This window comes from Herpailurus yagouaroundi, unplaced genomic scaffold (genome assembly GCF_014898765.1).
Source record: "Herpailurus yagouaroundi ecotype Mexico unplaced genomic scaffold, PumYag 186, whole genome shotgun sequence".
NCBI classification, from domain to species: Eukaryota; Metazoa; Chordata; class Mammalia; order Carnivora; family Felidae; genus Herpailurus; species Herpailurus yagouaroundi.
Window position 1 is genome coordinate 47,562,500 of NW_024412417.1, and position 8,559 is coordinate 47,571,058.

Below are 8,559 nucleotides of genomic sequence, written 5' to 3' on the forward strand. Positions count from 1 at the left end.
CTCTGGAATCCCCACTCCTGCCCCCCCAGCCCCTTCCCCCTGCTTTCCTGGAAGCCCTCCCCCCACCCCAGCCAATCTGTCTCCTTTCCCCTTCTGAGCTCCCACCCCTGGTTGGGGGTGGGGGGGGGGATGTCTTTCTGGCAAAAGCTTGCCCCAAATCGCTCTCCTGGCATTTCTAATTAAAGGCGAGTGGGTGGGCAGGGAGGGAGGGTGGCGGGGCAGTGGGGAGTAGGGAGGGGAAGCCGGGCAGAGAAGCTGTGAGAACAGGATTCCCCGAGCTGCCCAGCCCTGGCGGCCCAGCCCTGCCGGCTGGGTTCCTGGGAGCGGCAGGAGGCCGCAGGCCTGCGTGTGGCCTTGTGTGAGGTGTCTGTGCCGTGGTGGGGAGTGTGGCCCGGCCCACACGTGTGGCTGGCTGGTCACCACGGGGGCCGCATGTAGCCGGGAGTCTGTGCGTGCCTGGGGTGAGCCGGGGCTTGTGTCTCAGGGCCGTTGTCAGGGGGACACCTGATGAGCCAGCTGGGCAGAGGCCACACTCACACGTGTGTGTGCGCACGCCGCGTGTGCCCGTGGGAGTGCCAGAGAGCCAGCACCTGAATGGCCGGCGGCCCACAAAGAGCGCGCGTGGCCCCTGTGACACCCGGGCCCAGGTCTCCCGACCAGCTGGGTGGCCCCGGCCAGGCACAGCTCTCTGGGTCTCAGCCCCACAGTGACTGACCTCCAGCCCCGGCTGCACCCCACAACACAGCAGCAGGGCTCCCGGGAGAGGGGAGCTCAGCCATGGGCCCAGAGGGTGGGGGGCCAGGGGCTGGGCGAGCACCACCTCTGTCGGGGGGGCGGGGGTCTCTCGGTGCCCCCTCTGCCGCGGTCACACCGGCCTGCTGTGGGCGTGAGGAGGCACAGTCCAGGGAAGGGGGTGCTGGCGGGTCACGCGGAGACGGCCAGGGACCTGCAGGGAGGCTGCGCAGTGCTGGCCAGCACAGGTGACAGGCGACAGCCTCTGCTCGGAACACTTAATCGCCGCCCAATTATCGCCCCAGAAGCCCTCAGCAAACCCCCGCACTGGGGCCCTGGGCTCCATTCTTCGCTGCTGGCTCCCCGCTGCCGCGAGGGGGGTGGGAGGGGGGGGGTCTGCCCTGCCCTGCTCCGCGGTGCCCCTCTCCCCCTCAAGCAGGGGTGAAGGCACAGAGTGAGGGCCTCCAGCCCTGGGCCTCACCCGGAGCAGGACCGCTCGGGGCTGCGGGTTGGGGAGAGGGAGGGGGGAGGGGTAAGCTGCACAGGGAGGGAGGGAGGGCCTGGGGAACCCCACCCCCACCGCCGGACCCAAGGTGGCCAGCTGCTCCTTGAACCTACTTTAGAAGGAGGGCTCCGTGGGGCAGGGGGGTCTGCCCAACACTGGATCCAGGCGGCAACACCCCCCACCCCGCCCCCCATTCAGTCCCCTCTGGGGTCCCGTCTTCCACTGGGGCTCGAGGCTCCCAGACCCCGGGTGCTGGTCTGTGATGCTAAGATGCCTATTTCGAGGTGAGGTCTCCCTCCCAAAGTCACGGCCTCGGGGAGCCATATCCCCCACTGCACCCCAAGCAGAGCCTGTGGCCTCCGCTGGACCTGCCTTCCTCTGGCTGCTCTGTGACCCAGTCCTCTCCTCTAGGGACCCCTGAGTGCAGGTCCCCTGCCCCCCGCTGTGCTGGCCTGGCGGGTAATCCTCATCGAGGCGCCAGGCTGCCTGTGCCCCGGGGACTCACAGGCCTCAGGCTTTCCCGTGTTTGCACCGGGCCCTCCCAGCTGATCTCCTGGGGCCACAGCCCTTAACACCACTTAGCACCCAGGCTGTGAGCACAGGCTCCTTTGGGACACTCCTGCGCCCGCTCTCACTCCAGCCGCCAGCTCTGTGGCCCCCTCCTTGTGCAGGAGAAAGGGGGGGCTGGGCTGCCTGGGGTCCCCTGGCCCTTCCCGCCCAGCCTTGGCCTGTGGTCCCTCCTGGCTCGCGTGGCCTCATTAACTTGCCGCCACAGCCACAGCCGGTGGAGCCTGGAGGGAAGGGCGAGGCCCATCCTGGGTCCCCTGGGCCCTCTGGCGGCCCAGCGCCTCCATCATCTCCTCGGGAGGGGGCGCTCGGCCTCACTGCTTCCTTGCTTCCGAGGCAGCACTGGGGCGGCTGCACAGGCCCCAGCGATGCGGGGCGGCATGGCGGGGGGTGGGGGGAAGCAGCTGGAAGAAAGGCCTGGGGTCTGAGCCCAACACCTGGGCCCTGCCCTGCCCCTACCCAGCGGCCCTCCCCTGGGGGCCTGTTGCCCTGGAGCGGGGCGCAGGGAGCAGGGGCACAGAGGAGGCCTGGAGAGGCAGGGGTGGGGGGGGCCGACACAACGTGTTAGAGGTGAGATTGGGCCAAGGTCAAAGAGGAAGAAAGGGTGGTGGGTGGAGGGGCAGAGAGCTGGGGGTGCCAGGATAGCGGAAGAGACAAGGGCTCCGTTTCACTTCTCAAGACTTTCTTGCCCTGTTTTCACGGAGGTTTCAAGAGGTGGGGGGACCTGCTAATGAGAGTGGGGGGGGTCCCTCAGGCACACCTGCCTGATGCACCTGCCACAGCCAGAGCAGCCTCCGAGAGACCCCGGGAGGCCAGGGCAGCTGGGGGCAGGGGTGTCGGGAGACCCCGCGGTGCAGGCACGCGTCCTGTTGAGAGACCCGAGCTGGGGGGCTGAGCGCTGGCTTGGGGGGGGGGGTTGCCCACGGGAGGCAGAGGTATGTGAGCGAGCACTCAGAGCCCAGGGAACATTTTCCTTCCGATCCTCCCCTTCCAAACTTCCTCTTCCCTGCGGTTTGGCAGGGTGTGTGTGCTGCGTCCTGTCCCTGGAACAGGCAGCCTGTTCATTCTGGGCCCCCACACACCAGACCCTCTCCCCCCTCCCTCCTTCCTGCCTCCTGCCTCGCGCCTCCCTCCCCATCCAGCCTCCAAGGAAAGTTTTGTATTTTTCCAAGATGCTGGCACCGAGGTGCCTCAGCCAGCCGCACCTCGGGTCCTGCAGGCATCCCCTCCGGGCCGGGAGGTCAGGCCCCAGAGCCCGAGGCCCGCCTCACCACCGCCCTCCAGAACGGGGAAGATGAGGCCCAGAGAGGGCCAGGGACTTGTCCGAGCTCCACAGCGAGGGAGGCAGAGCCAGGGCACCGTGGTGAGGGCGTGCGAGGACAGGCTGCAGGCTCCTGGAGGCGTCTGCGAGCTCAGTCTGCGCCCTGTGCAACCGCGGGTAAGTCCTCTGAAGTCCTCCCGGCCCTGCCCCTTCCTGGCATCAGTACTCTCCCCTGCAAAGAACCTTTGCCCTTCCAGCTATGGGGCGAGTCAGTAATCCATTCAGAACAGTTCCTGAGCCCGACAAGGGAGGTGCCAAGCAAGGTGGGGCACAGGAGGTGCAGATTGCCCCTAAAATGGGGTGTTGTCACGACCCCCATAGGCCCCGGAGGACACGGGCTGCGTGTGGCCCGTGCGAACTGCAGGCACCCGGAGGTCATGACTCTGCCCTTCAAGGAGCAGCCCATGGCCTCCAGGGAGTCCGGCTGGCGCCCCACTGTGACCCACGACAGGACAGGAGGGAGGCCATTGTGGCATCGAGGGTGGGGGGTCCTCGGTGTCCCCACTCCAGGAGGCAGGTGTGCGGGGCGGGAGCCCCGGACAGGGAGCTGGGCCCGGGACACGCTCCATGCACGCTTCCCACCGTGGGGCCACCCACGCGGTGTCTGGATCTAAAATGTCCCCTCGGCCCGGCAGGTGCCTCTGGCTGGGTCTGAGATTCCACGGGCCACCTGCCTCCTCGCACCACTTCTCCTGGGGGCGCCATGTGGCTTCCTGCGCATCACTCAACCCCTCTGGCCCCAGCGGTGTCCTTGTCACACAACAGGCAGACTGTACTAAACGGTGGCCGAGGTTCTCGGGCGGCTCGGAGGCTGACGGCAATGGTGGGTGGCAGGGAGGAGGCTGGACCTGTGGCCAGTCTGTCCCCTCCACCGGAGTGCCCCATCCAGCCGAGCGCACATCACCCCCGGTTCAAATGATAGAGGCCTCTCGGGTTTTAAAACCTAAGCATAAAAACTCATCATGGTTTTACCTGTTTTCTACTTCTGAGCCCACTGTCACCACCTCCAGGAAGTCTTCCCGGCCTCTTAGCGCTGTGTTAATGGAGTCTTTTGTGACCTTGCCCCGCCTTGTTCATGCCCGCCTCAGAGCCCCCGAGCACAATGTCGTCCTCGAGGTGTGTCAGTTGAATGTGTGTGTGCGTGTGTGTGCGCGTGCACATTAGTGTGCGGCGTGTAAGTGTGTATGTGTGTGCGACTGCACCTTCCTGGTCTTCTGTCCAACGAACCCATGTTCTTGCTCGCTGACTGCATCAGGCTCTCAGCTTGCTCTGGGGACATGGGTGGACGAGACCCACCTGGGTCCCACCCTGAGGAGACTCCAGTCAAGTTCCCCAGCACCCCAGATGTTTTGGGGCCAGCAGCCCAGAGGCGCCCTGAAGGGTGGGGAGAGCCGGAGGGTGAGCAGGGGTGGGCCGGGTACAGGTGTGCCGGCAGGGCAGGGGGGAGCAGGGGGCCCTGCTGGATTCTGTCCCTCTCCAGGGGCAGAGCTGGAGGGGAGCGGGACTAGACGGGCCGTGGGTGAAGGTGGGGACCAAGGCCGCCGACCTGAGTCTGTGGCCCGCAGGGGGGACGTTAGGCCGAGCAGGGGCAGGTGCTGGAGAGCCAAGCTATGGGTGGGCAGGGCCTGTTTGAGGGCTGTTAGGAGGGTCTCAGGGATGGGGAGAGCCAGGGGCCCGGTGTCCTGGCAGTCCGGGGTGGAAGCCCTGTGGGGACTCGGCAGGAGCAGCTGGGGGCCCAGCCGTGGGGGTTGGAGCCCGCGGCCGCCCCCTCCTCTCTGCCCTACTGGGCCCCCAGCCAGGCTGTGCCTCCCGCGCCGCCCCCGTGGACGCCCAGGGGACTCAGACCGGATCATGCGGCAGGAGTCCCGAGCGTGGCCGGCCCAGCCAGGATGGGGGGTGTGCTGCCAGCTGGCCCTGGCCAGATGCCCCCGGAGCTGGGGGTTCAGGATGGCCAGGGAGGGGGTGGTGGCCAACTTTCCTGCCGTTCCCTGCGTCTCCATTTAGATCTCTCCCCAGCACAGAGCGCCGGCCTCCAAGCACACTTCCGGAGCCATAGAAGGAGACGGGCTGAGAATAGCTCAGCGTGACGCAGCGAGGAGCTTCCCCACGCAGGCAGGCTCCGCGCCACAGAGGGGCCGCCCTGGAGGGACCCCTGCCCGGCGCCACCCCCCTGCCGGAAACGGGGCAGTGGCTTGGGGTCCCCTTCTGCCTTCTGTCTGCGAGCTACTCCCTCTTCTTCCTCGCGGCTGGGGCCTGGGCCCCTGCCCTCCACAGCTGTCACCTCCGCCCAGGCACACCTTGTCCAGGTGAGGCCTCTCTCCGGGGGTCCTGACCTGGATGTCCCCCAGCAGCCGGCCTGGCCACCCTGCTCGGCTGTAGGCCCCACTGCTGCCCCACGCTGGCGCCTTCCCCCGTTCCCGCTTCGTGGGCGTGGGCCCCTCCCCGTCTGCTGCAGGCCTGTGGGGTGCCAGGCGTGGGCCGTGCTGATCCTTGGCCTTCGGGGGCCCAGTGTCTGCCGGGCCAAAGCCTCCTGGGCTCCCAGATGTCAACTTGTGTCCCCAGCTGCGAGGGGCTGCCGCACAGGGGTGCCTCGACGGCACCTGTCTCTCGGCCCCAGGCCGTGCTCTGCCGTAGCTGTCTTGCAGCTCCTACTAACTTTGAGCAAAAGTCCCTTATTTCCATCTGGCTGTGGCCCCCACCAATTATGTGGCCAGCCCCACCCGCCATCCTGGGGTTGGGGGTCCACTGTTCTGTAATCTCTCTGGAAAGATGGTCGGCAAAGATCACGTGGGAGAAGGGGACCCACGCCACACGCTGAGCGTCTCACGAAGACTTGGGATGGCTGGCGGTGTGGGGTGGGGCCCCGGGGACCCTGCCGGGGAGCCAGCGGCCCCCTTATTACTGTCGTTGCCCATCTGTCACTGTGCAGGTGGACTGAGCAACCCCAGATGCCCTCTGAGCCTCGGCCTCCTTAGCGGATGGGGGTGTCACCCTGCTCATGGTGGTGACCGACCCCAAGGTGGGTCAGGACACCTGGCCGGCACGTCTGGTTCACAACCCACAGCCCTGATCTACGTTCTTGGTCTTAAGCTCCATGTCCGGGACAGGTGCCTGAGCGGGGGGGGGGGGGGGGGGGAGGGGGGGAGCAACCTCTGGAGCCACCCCTAGGGGCCGGGGGCCCCCCCCCACGGGGGGGGGGGGGGGGGGGCTCTGAGGTGGGAGATGACCCCTCTAACGTCTGCGGGCACCGTGCCCCCTCCTGGCTTCGGGCCACCTGTCTGTTCGCTGCAGGCCACTGTGGACTGCGGAGCTTGATTGGGAAGGCCGGGTGGGGCCAGCGGGCTTCTCCCACCCTTGCCGGACAGGACCCGGCCTCTGTCCCTTCCTTCCTCTCCCTGGCCGAGCTCCAGGCTGCCGTCCAGTGTCCCGGGAGTCAGGAAATGTCCAAGGTTGCTGAGAAACTGGTGCACAGCACAGACCAAGATGGATGTCCACACCCCCAACCGCTGCCCGAGTCTCTTCCCCTTCATGGGTTCGTTTAGATCTCTCCCCAGCACAGAGCGCCGGCCCGCAGGCACACTTGCGGAGCCCTGGCCAGAGTGGGGGTGTTGGAAGGGCAGCATTTCAGAGGGGGGGGGGCCGGCCCCTAAGACAAGGGCCAGGGCGCGGAGGGCAAGCTGCCTGCGGGCTCAGGCTGGGTTGGGCCACAGAGTGAGGAAGGGGCGGAGCCAGCCATCGGGGGCGGGGTCAGCGCCCCCTGAAAACCGCCCTGTGGGCAGGGGTCCCCCTGGGAGGTGCTGTGCTTGTCCCTTACCTGGGGGTGGGGAGGCTCTGGGGCCTTGAGTGGAGGCAGGGCGGGTTCCAGGGTCTTCCCACGCAGCCCACTCTCCCAGCCCCACGGCCGCCCCTGCCCTCTGCTCCGTCCCCCTCTGTCCCTGACCCGGGCCGCCTGCATCCAAGGCCCATCCAAGTCCTGGGCGCCACCTGCCGGCTGCGTGCCTGCCTAGCACGCTCTCTCGCCTCCCCTCCTCCCCTCCTCCCCTCTCCCCACCATGCCCTCTCCCTCTGCTGCGCTCCAGTTTCCCGGGCTGCAGGCCTGATGCCTACTGGCCTGACTCCTCAGACCTCCCCGCAGAGGGCAGTCACCGTTACCACTTCCCTCGGTCCACCCCAGAAGGAGACCAGGCCCTCCCTGTGGGGGCTGGGGCTGGGGCCAAACCACTAGGCGAGAGAAGCAGCAGGCCAGGAGGAGGACCCTGGCTGTGGCCCTGGGGGCTGTTGTCTGACCCCCAACCCTGGAGGTCAGGGTGAGAATGGAGGGCCCCTTGGGGATGCCCCCCGCCTACCATAGCTTCAGCTCACCGCACCCACACCCATAAACGTGCTCGCTCTGAGCTGGGAAACAGGGGCCCTTCTGCCCGGCAGGCCCCCAGATCCACTCCTGCAAGGGCCCGGAACACCCCCTCCCTACTTTACTGCCAAAACCTCCGCTGACGCCACAGCCTCCAGGGCCTGCTCTTTTGGCCTCCTCCTGCCCAGGGGTGATGGTGGGGCACACTGAGGTCATGGGAGGTATAAACCAGGCCCTTGCCCCACCTCCACTGAGGGATATTCACCCACTGACCCCAGAACCCTCGGGCTATCCCCAGGGCCCTGTGGGTCCCCCACAGGTGGGGCTTGGAGTCTGGGCTCCTTTAGACCTGGGCTGGGCAGGGTCTGGGAATCCCGGGAACCTAGGGACACCCCCGGACACTGGCCTCAGCCGTGGGAAGTCAGATTTCTGTGCCTGAGGCAGACAGAATGACACTGGAGACCAGGCAGACAAGGGGTTCCCCTCCCTAGGCGCCACCCAGCCCACCGGCCCCAGCCCACGGACCCCACCCAGGCCAGAGACAGCCGAGGTGGGCCCATCACCGGAGCAGAGGCCTCAACGGAGGGATTTGTGGCACACGGCCCCGTTTCCATAGCAGGAGCTGCTCGGGGAGCCGCCAGTCCCCTGCACGCCCCAGCTGGAAACGAGCCCTCGATTTATAGCCTAAGCGCCACACAATGAAACCACGTTCCCTGAACCGAGTGGATGCTGCCTTTTTCCCCATAAAAATAAAATCTCGTGACAGGAGCCCACAAGGGGCTCAGTGTCAAGTTGAGAGTGAGCCCTGAGAGGCAGGAGGAGGCGTCTGGAGGGCCGTCCCATAGACCTGCAGGCTCAGACTGCCTGTGCTAGGAACAGTGTGGCCGTGACCCGATCCCACCCTCAGTAAGAGGCGCTCCCACAAGACCCACTGCCACTGGGGAGAGGCCCAGGGCCATGCCACAGCCTCCCTGGAGGACAAACGTAAGAGAATGAGAGTGACTTCCCCTGCCAGCCCACATCTGGGGCAGGAGGTTGGGCGGCAGGCAGTTAAACCTGTGGACGGCTGTCTAAGCCGGTCCT

General features: G+C 66.9%; 1 long non-coding RNA gene across 2 annotated transcripts in view; it reads left to right on the forward strand.

The window, feature by feature from the left end:
- LOC121043057 (uncharacterized) overlaps nt 1-8,249 on the forward strand; it is a 10,052-nt gene extending 1,803 nt beyond the window's left edge. Inside the window, exons 2-4 of one of the 2 annotated variants that reach the window (XR_005796675.1) lie at nt 2,977-6,232; nt 6,536-6,657; nt 8,093-8,249. This is a non-coding gene — a long non-coding RNA (uncharacterized LOC121043057). Of the gene's footprint in view, nt 1-2,976; nt 6,233-6,535; nt 7,373-8,092 lie in introns of those variants that run through there. The other variant, XR_005796674.1, reaches the window with a different exon arrangement.
- Nucleotides 8,250-8,559: the final 310 nt, after the last annotated feature.